Genomic DNA, 10,000 nt, shown 5'->3' with positions numbered 1-10,000 from the left:
AGATCGATCGATTGCGCACGCAAGCTGAACCCGACGGCGGCGTCGTCGGCGGCGTTGGCGCCGATGTCAACGGTCACAACCGAACGGAACCGGAGGTCCTCACCGACGCCAGACGGGATGGACGGAAGATCGCGATCGACGACGGAGGCGAAGGAAGGAAGATCCCTCCTCCAGCCCTGGAGACCCGCTGACGACGGCGTCTCCGAAGTGCGAATTCTCTCCACAACGAGATAACCGACGATCTGACGAAAAATTCGGATTTCAGTCACTCTGTCAGTAAAACTACCGTGCCTAGGCCGGTGACGGCGGCGGCCAGGTCCCGTTGCTCGTATGCTGACAGTTGTGTGGGATAAAAGAAAGGGAGGGGAAGGGGTGGGGGTGAGCCTGTGTGTACCGTTAGGTGCTGACAGACAGATGGGGGGGGGTTGTTAGCTACTGCTGCTGGCACTCTCTCGTGAGGGGAAGCGTGTAAAAAGCTGACACTCCGGGCGAGGCTGCTGGGCGGGTGCTGACAGCCACCGCGCGATCCCCTCGTCACTAGGAACACCTACGAAGACTGACCGATTGACTCTTCACTCTCCACTGAGCTTCCGTGGCCCCGCCCCTGGCCCTGCCCCTTGGCACTCCACGGTGCCAACGGATGGCACGCCCCACTTGAGTGCTGACGGCCCCTCCCGCAGGCTTCCCCTTGTCCTCGTGGGGCCCTTGTTGGCATCACCACGTCATCGGAAGTCCATGGAGTACAAGGGTCGCTTTGTTGAAGCTTGCTGAAGAGATAAATAAGCATCGATATGACGTAATGTCGGTGAATGATGGACCTCCCCTCGTCCTGTGTCGCGATTGGCTTTCCCCTCTTCGGGCTCTCGGTCCCGCGCGCTGATTGGCCGTTACCGACCCAAGGGACGAGCGCGGGGGCGGGGCCAATGCCCTGGGGGCGGAGCTTCGCAGAGATGCTCCACCGCCTTCGATGATTAGGCCGCTAGCGAGGTACTCATCATCCTCGACCCCCGAAGGACCCAAATTTCCAAACCGTTTCGTCTTTCTCGAAGTTCCCTTCGAACTGCCTCATGAAGAACCTCTCCCCTGTTGAGGTGCTCGACTCGGAGGTTCTTGAAACTTCTCCAAGGGATGGGAACGAGTACCAGCGAAACTACCCCCCCCCCGTCCATATACTCCTTAGGCATGACCAATTGAAAAATTCTCCCCAACCCCCGTCCCCCATCCCCCACCCCCCTAACTCTCACTGAAGGCGAGCGAAGGGCTTCGGAGGAGAAACCGAACCTCCTGCCTTCTTCAGGAGCCAAGGCAAGGCGACACTCATCACACCGATTTGCCCGACGTCGTCGTCGCTACAACCACCAATTAACAATACTCTCAACAACTCCATCTAAAGAACACGCCTCTTGGTTCTCTCAACCCTCTTTCCCACCCCCCTCTCCCCCTCCCCCTCTCCCTCCTTTTCTCTCCCCATACACTAATTCTCTCTCTCTCTCTCTCTCTCTCTCTCTCTCTCTCTCTCTCTCTCTCTCTCTCCATCTTCTTTTTTTCTCTTCTTTTCTCTCTTCACCCAGTCGTATTCCCGGTCCAATCCCTCTTCTTTTCTCTCCCTGTAAAACACTCTCTTCTCTCTCTCTCCCCCCATCTCCCTAGTTTTCTCCCTCTCTCCCAGCCTTGTTCCCAGTCCATTCAATCTCTTTCTCTCTCCCATTTCCTTTCTCTCTCTCCCTCCTTCCTTCCAAATTTTATCCTCTATTCTTTCTAATTCCCTCTTCTCTCCTTTAAAATTCCCTCCTCCTGTTTTCTCTTTCTCTCCCTGCCCTTGCCTTCTGTAGTTTCTCACGCTTCCCTACCAATCTTTATCTCCTATTTCCTATTCTCCACGTTTCTCTTTCATTACGATCTTCTCTCTCACATAAGCCTTTTCTCCCTTCACCGTATTAAAAAATCTTCACCTTCACCCCTCCTCCTCCACTCCCTCCTCCTCCACTCCTTCTTCTTCCTTTCCTTCCTCTTCCACTCCCTCCTCTTCCACCCTCCTCTTCCCTTCCTACCTTCTCCACTCCCTCCTCCTCCCTTCCCCTCTTCCACTCCCTCCTCTTCCACCCCTCCTCTTCCACTTCCTCCTCTTCCACCCCCTCCTCTTCCACTCCCTCCTCTTTCCACTCCCTCCTCTTCCACTTCCTCCTCTTCCACTCCCTCCTATTCACCCCTCCTCTTCTCCTCCCTCCTATTCACCCCTCCCCTTCCACTCCCCCTCTTCCACCCGTTTTCTTCCACTCCCTCCTTTTCCACTCCCTCCTCTTCTACTCCCTCTTCTTCCATTCCATCCTCTTCCTCTCCCTTTTCTTCCAGTCCATCCTCTTCCTCTCCCTTTTATTCCACCCCCTCCTCTTCCACTTCCTCCTCTTCCACTCCCTCTTCTTCCCTTCCCCCTCTTCCACTCCTTCCACTCCCTCCTCTTCCACCCCCTCCTCTTCCACTTCCGCCTCTTCCACCCCCTCCTTTTCCACTCCCTCCTCTTCCCTCTCTTTTTTCCCACTCTCTCCTCCTCAGTCTCCCCGTATGGGTTATTGACTCCATGATTTATATATTCGAAATTTTAGGATCTTTGGTGGCAACCCCTACAGACCAGACTCACGCAGCATTTATATATATATATATATATATATATATATATATATATATATATATATATATATATATATTTATATGTATTTTTTTTTTTTTAGGAAATTTTCACTTTTAACTTCTACTATTCCCTCCTTTCCACTATCCTTTATATATATATATAAATATATATATATATATATATATATATATATATATATACATTTTTTTTTTCTTTTTTTTTTTTCTTTTTTTTTTTTAAGGAAATTTTCACTTTTAACTTCTACTATTCCCTCCTTTCCACTATCCTTTACTACCATCTTTGCGACACCACATCTTTGGTGCGATGCTGTTCCGAAGGACAGAAACGCTGGATAAGACTGACGAAACACTCCTCCTCCTCCTCCTCCTCCTCACTCCCCTTTCCTCCCTCTTCCTTCCCATCGTCCACTTTCCCATCTTCTCTTCCCAAAAATCCCACACACATGAAATTCACTTCCCCCAGCAACGCCCCCCTCCCTCCCTCTCTCCCTCCCTCCATCTCCCTTTCCCCACATTATCCGCCTTCCCCTCGCCTCCTCCCCACCTCCGACTCTTAAATATTTTTCTCCGTTATTTGCTCCTCCTCTTTCTTCCTCTTCTTCTTCCCCTCTTCTCCCCTCTCTCTTTTCCCTCACTCTCTCCTTACCACTTGATCATAACGCTAATTTGCACCCTCTTCCTCTTGCTCCTCTTCCCTCATTCTTCCTCCCTCGTCCTCCTCCTCTTCTTCGTACTCTTCCTCCTGATCTGTCTCCTACTCCCACACGAAACCGTGCCAGAAGAACTTTCAGTCCATAAAGAGGCTTGTAGTAGGATATATATATATATATATATATATATATATACATATATATATATATATATATATATATATATATATATATATGAGTAAATAGACACATAAACAGATAAACAAAAAGATAAATAAACTAATTAATTTAATCCATTCATTCATGGATAACTACTGTTATTATGGGCTCTTGTTCTCCGGCGATTCTATCCTTGTAGGCAATCTCGCGCCATTGTCTCATATTCCATTTATAATAGACAGATAGATAAATAAATAAATAAATCAATCAATAAATCATATAATACCGCTTGCTCGTTTACTTCATAACTGCAATTGTTGTACATTTCCCGGTTCACACTGTTGCCCCTTTAAGGGGTTATCACACTGAGCTATTTTTCCTCCGACCTCCAATTAATCGGCGGTACCTCCCACCTCCAGAAAATTTTCCTCCGTAAAATCACTATGGCAAACTATATTGCTTTCTCAACAATTGACATAGAATGTCATTTGATATGATGGAGGGAAATCATTTTCCCCCAGCATATCAGATCCCTCCCCGAATGCCTGCGGGCTGCAAATCTGCTCCGACAGTCGGAGGAAAAATATCCCAATGTGATAACGCATTTACTAAAACTCTCCGTCCTTTCTAGTGTCTACAATAGCTGGACGGTTTGTGTCCATGTAGGACTATATGTTAGGAGGGTTAAGGCGCTATCACATTGGGCTATTTTTCCTCCGACTGTTGGAGCAGATTTGCAGCCAACTACTTCTGGGAAGGAGTCTGATATGCTGGAGAAAAATAATTGTCTTCCAGCATATCAAATGACATTCTAAGTATTTTTGTTGAGAAATCAAAATAGTTTACCATTGTGATTTGACGGCGGAAAAAGTTCTAGAAGTGGGCGGTACCGGCGATTAATCGGAGGTTGGAGAAAATTTTCCCAGTGTGATAACCTCTTTAAAGGGGCTTAATCAAAGCTCGGTTCATAAAAGGAGTCTTATTTTAGATTTATACTACAAAAGACTGTGAGAGCTCGGCCTGGCGGGAGCACAAACCACAAACCCTCATTGAAAGGCTTCGATGGTTACACTGCATATAGATAGCAGCGCCCCACTCTATCGATCCTCGACAGAATGGCCTGGAGATCTTACGCCGGTGTCACACTATGCGGCGGCGCCGGGCGTGGCCAGATGATGATCAAGTTCAATTAGCTTAATAAAATCACCTGGCGACAACCACAACTTGGTAGAACGACCACCATCTCCCTTGCCCTAGTTAAGAAACCCTCATAACCTTTGGAGCCTAATGTCTCATAAGGGAGACTTTGCTATGGCCAAGAACATGCCGCAACGGCGGCGCCGGACAGTGTGACACCAGCCTAAAGGGGTTATCACACTGGGATATTTTTCCACCGACATTTTACCTCCAACCTCCATTTGAATAACTAGAATATGACCTCGCTTACAGAAATCTAGGCTTCTCTATGAACGTTTCAACAGTATGTCTAACATTCGTATAGATTTACAATCTCTTAGTATATCGTCCAGTTTTACTACAAATGACGGAAAGATGATTTGATATTTGGAGGTTTGAAAAATGAAATAATGTAGCCAAAGTCTTTTTCATTCAAACGAACTCTCGACTGTCGGTGCTGGTGGACGTCTATTACGATAACGGCTTTAGGTAGTGAGGACTCTTTCGACACTAGAACGACCTGTCCTAGCAAGGAAAAGGCAGTTTTATCGTAAGAAGCCTACGCCAGGAGGCGCTGAGTAGCTGCGGTCGAAGCCGTCCCTTTTGCTTCACTATGCGCTTAAACTGTTGGGGGCAGATAACGGTCACTTTTGGGAATCGGAGAGGAGTGCGGGATTCGAACCCACAACTAAACAAATGCGAGACCAGCACGCTTCCAGTTACGCCACCAGCGTGCCCCTGGCGGGTATGAAATGCAAAAATATGTAGATAAAATCTAACACTCGAAGAACTTCCATAAGACAACAGATTCCGCAAAGGCACGAAGGGTATAAAAGGCTATCCTGGCACACCAGGCAAAGGTGACGGCTCAGGCTGCGGCCAAAGGGCCCCTTGGCGAAAGATTAAATTAAAAAAAAATAATAAAAAAACGATCTGGGACTTACATGTTACTTGCCGTTTGCCGATTTAATTAACTCTGGAGAAACTATTTCATCATCACCATCATCATCATCATCATCATCACCATCACCATCATCATCGATTGGGGGCACACGCCAGGGGTCGCGTTGCTTCACTCATACACCGGCGCCAGTTCCCAGGGTTTCTCCGAGCAAACTCCCATGTAGACACCCTTCCCATTCCAAACAACTCTCGAAGTTTGGATCAGCTTGCACCGGCCATGAGTTCTATTGGCAACCCTGTCAGCAGGATCAGGGAAACTTGCCACATGTCCACATAGCCACATGACCACATATCCACATGCCCACATAGCCACATGCCCACATAGCCACATGCCCACATAGCCACATGCCCACATAGCCACATGCCCACATAGCCACATGCCCACATAGCCACATGCCCACATAGCCACATGCCCACATAGCCACATGCCCACATATCCACATGCCCACATAGCCACATGCCCACATATCCACATGCCTACATAGCCATATGCCCACATATCCACATGCCCACATAGCCACATGCCCACATATCCACATATCCACATGCCCAAATAGCCACATGCCCACATAGCCACATGCCTACATATCCACATGCCCACATATCCATGAGTTCTCTGGGCCTCCCCTTCGCCTCCTCTATCGAGGATTCAAAGCACTCAACCGGCAAATGTGGGGATCCTCGTATGTGTCTTTCTGCGTCCCGCCGGGTGATTTCATTCATATGAGGGAATCCTCAATGGTGTAGGTTAAGAATCTATATAGATTAACACGTAGACGGTGAAGGTCACACCCATGCACTCACGCACGCACGCACGCACGCATGCGCGCGCGCGCACACACACACACACACACATTATATATATATATATATATAATATATATATATATATATATATATATGTATATATATATATATGTATGTATATATGTATGTATATATATATATATGATATATATATATATGTATGTATATATATATGTATATATATATATGTATATATATATGTATATATATATGTATATATAAGATATACTATATATATGTGTGTGTGTGTATTCTGGCCGTGAAAAGTCGGTTTTATTCAGTTAATGGAATTCTAGCACCGTTTTAGGGTCACTTTATCTTTCTTCCCGTTCAGTACAGTGTCGTACTTAATATATTTTATTATGGCCCTTCTCCTTTTTCACCTATTCCTCTTTTTCCCTTTCCCTCCATTCCTCCTTTTTTTCTTTCTGTCCTTTCTTCTCTCCGTCCTTCCCCTCCTCCTTCACTCACTCTCCTTCCCTCCCTCCTTCCTTTTCTCCCCTCCTTCCTTCCCTTCACTTCCACCCTCCCTCAAGACTCAACTCCCTCCAACCCTACTTTCCATCCCTTCTTCCTTCCTTTCTTCACTTCTTCCTTCCCTTCCCCTCCTTCCTTCCCCTTCCTTCTCTTCCTTTCTCCCTCCTTCCTTCCCTTCCCTTCCCCTCCTTCCTTCCCCTTCCTTCCTTCCCCTTCCTTCTCTTCCCTGCTCCCTCCTTCCTTCCCTTCCCTTCTCCCTCCTTTCTTCCCTTCCCTTCTCCCTCCCCCCTCCTTCCCTTCCTATTCCCCTCATATCTTGCCCCTCCCTTCTTCCCCATCATCCCTCACTCCGCCTCATCCCCATCCCCCAACCTCAACCCCGACTCCTCCCCTCCCTCCATCCTTATCGTTACCCTCCTTCCCACGCCACCATCTTGCCCTCCACCCTCCCTCCCCCTCCCCCACTCCTCTGCCCCTCGCCTGGGCCACACAATTAGGTCCCGGACAAACAAACAGGCCTTGTTTTGCCTGTGGCCGTTTCCACGTTGCACAGGGGCCGGAGGAGGAGCGCCATTTTTCGGGGGTCAAGATACTTTTTTGGCCCTCGCCCTCTTCGCGCGATGCCTGCCTGCACTCGAGCAAACATGAGAGGGCCTGCAGGTGGCCCGAGAAGTGGAGGGAGGGGGGGGAGGAAGAGAGGGGAAGAAGAGAGAGGAGGAAGAGAGGGGGAGGAAGAGAGAGGAGGAAGAGAGAGAGGGAGGAGAGGGGGAGGAAGAGAAAGGAGGAAGAGAGGGGGAGGAAGGGAAAGGAGGAAGAGCGAAGAGGAAGAGAGGAGGAAGAGGGGTAGGGAGGAGAGAAAGGGAGGTGGAGGTGGAGGTGGAGCAGGAGAGAGAGAGGGGGATGAGAGGGGGATGAGAGAGGGAGAGAGAGAGAGAGAGAGAGAGAGAGAGAGAGAGAGAGAGAGAGAGAGAGAGAGAGAGAGAGAGAGAGAGAGAGAGAGAGAGAGATAGAGAGAGAGAGAGAGAGAGAGAGAGAGAGAGAGAGAGAGAGAGAGAGAGAGAGAGAGAGAAATAGAGAGAGAGAGAGAGAGAGGGGGTGTCTACAAAAACCAGGAAGGCTGCAATAAGCTACTGGCATCTTTGCAATTACAGATAATTCTCTTTTATGGAAATCTCTAAAATTAAAAGAAAATTAAAAAATGAATTGGGGAGAAAAGGTCCCGAAAAAAAGACCATACAAATTACTCTGATATAGTGAAAGGCTCTAATCCTTAGAGAAATTAGAAAGATCCCCAATACTACTACTACTACTACTACTACTACTACTACTACTACTACTACTACTACTACTACTACTACTACTACTACTACTACTACTACTACTACTACTACTACTGCTGCTGCTGCTACTACTACTGCTGCTACTACTACTGCTGCTACTACTACTGCTGCTACTACTACTGCTGCTACTACTACAACAACAACAACAACAACAACAACAACAACAACAACAATAATAATAACAATAAAATAATAAATCAAATTATATTAACAATAATAGAACAAATAAAAAACCTACCACAACTACACTTGCTTTTATTACAAATTAATTATTCCTGAGGACAATCGAAACTGCCCCACCCTGTATTAACTTAGAAGAGCAAAATAATCTATCATTGTTGAACATTTGACATTTTCGACATTTGATAAGGATATAACAACAAATACTGAAACCAGCAACCTATTTTGTTTAGCTAACGTAACGCCTTGCTATTAATTTGCAATCAACTTGCCAGGACCTTGCAAGTAGTGTATCACACTATTCTTGCAAATGTTTCATCAACACTTTGCAATTAGTTACTCAAGCCCGTTCTTGCAAATACTTTACCCTTCCATCCTTGCAATTATTTTCTTACACTGTCCTTGCAATTATTTTCTCACCCCTTACTTGCAATTGCTTTATCACGCCATCGGTGCAATTACCTTATCACTCCTTGCAATTACGTTCTCGCTCCGTCCTTGCAATTACTTTATCACGTCATCGGTGCAATTACTTCCTCAGTCCTTGCAATTACTTCCTCACCTCGTTCTTGCAATTACTCCCTCACCATGTCTTTGCAACTACTTTCTCGCTCCTTGCAATTACTTTCTCACTCCTTACAATTACTTTCTTACTCCTTGCAATTACTTCTTCACCACGTCTTTGCAATTACTTCATCACGTCTATCCAATTACTTCCTTACTCCATACAATTACTTTCTCACTATTTACAATTACTTTCTCACTCCTTGCAATTACTTCCTCACTCCTTGCAATCACTTCCTCACCACGCCTTTGCAATTACTTCCTCATCCTATATTATTACTTTCTCGTTCCAATTACTTTCTCAGTCCTTCCAATTACTTTCTCACGTTATCGTTAAAATTACTTTTTCACCACATCCTTGTAATTATTCCCTCACCACGTCATTGCAATTACTCCCTCACCACGTCATTGCAATTACTCCCTCACCACGTCATTGCAATTACTCCCTCACTCCTTGCAATTACTTCCTTATTACTTACAATGATTTTCTCCCTCCACCCTTGCAATCAGTCAGCTGGCAAACCTGATCTTGTTTCAGAAGGTCTGACTCATCCCTGAGGAACTTCGGCAGACTCTTTCTTTCTTCGCCGAAGAACGCCTTCGAAGACCCCTCAACGTGGAGACGCCTTCAAGTGGCTAACTTCGGCAGACTCTTTCTTTCTTTTTTCGCCGAAGAACGCCTTCGAAGACCTCTCAACGTGGAGATGCCTTCGAGAGGCTAATATCACATTATACATTATACAAACTTTACATTTCAAATTATACATTACATATCATACGTCAGACATTATACATCACACGTTATCCATCACACAAGAGATATTATACATTACACGTCATATTATACATTACACGCTATAAATAATACTGTATATTATGCATTATACATTATAGTAGACTATGGAGACCCCATGACGGCTGGTGTCGACTTAAGGGCAGTCAACAAACGTTCATGAATTCAAAGAACAAAGACTTGGAGAGTAGTGGTGACGCACCATACCTCCTCTTCCTCCTCCTCTTCTTCCTACTCCTCCT

The 10,000-nt window shown here is 46.3% G+C and overlaps 1 protein-coding gene across 1 annotated transcript in view; it reads right to left on the bottom strand.

Annotated features, from left to right (window-relative positions):
- Positions 1–867, bottom strand: part of org-1 (T-box transcription factor 1) — a 276,894-nt gene extending 276,027 nt beyond the window's left edge. Inside the window, exon 1 of the mRNA XM_076186541.1 lies at positions 1–867. This exon is cut by the window's left edge and continues 1,659 nt beyond it. The gene's annotated coding sequence lies outside the window, so the exon portion shown is untranslated.
- Positions 868–10,000: the final 9,133 nt, after the last annotated feature.

Source organism: Oratosquilla oratoria, chromosome 6 (genome assembly GCF_046742065.1).
Source record: "Oratosquilla oratoria isolate Oo_2021 chromosome 6, ASM4674206v1, whole genome shotgun sequence".
In the NCBI taxonomy this organism is placed as follows: Eukaryota; Metazoa; Arthropoda; class Malacostraca; order Stomatopoda; family Squillidae; genus Oratosquilla; species Oratosquilla oratoria.
The sequence above is the reverse complement of the archived record's forward strand: the minus strand, read 5'-3'. Positions and strand labels throughout refer to the sequence as shown.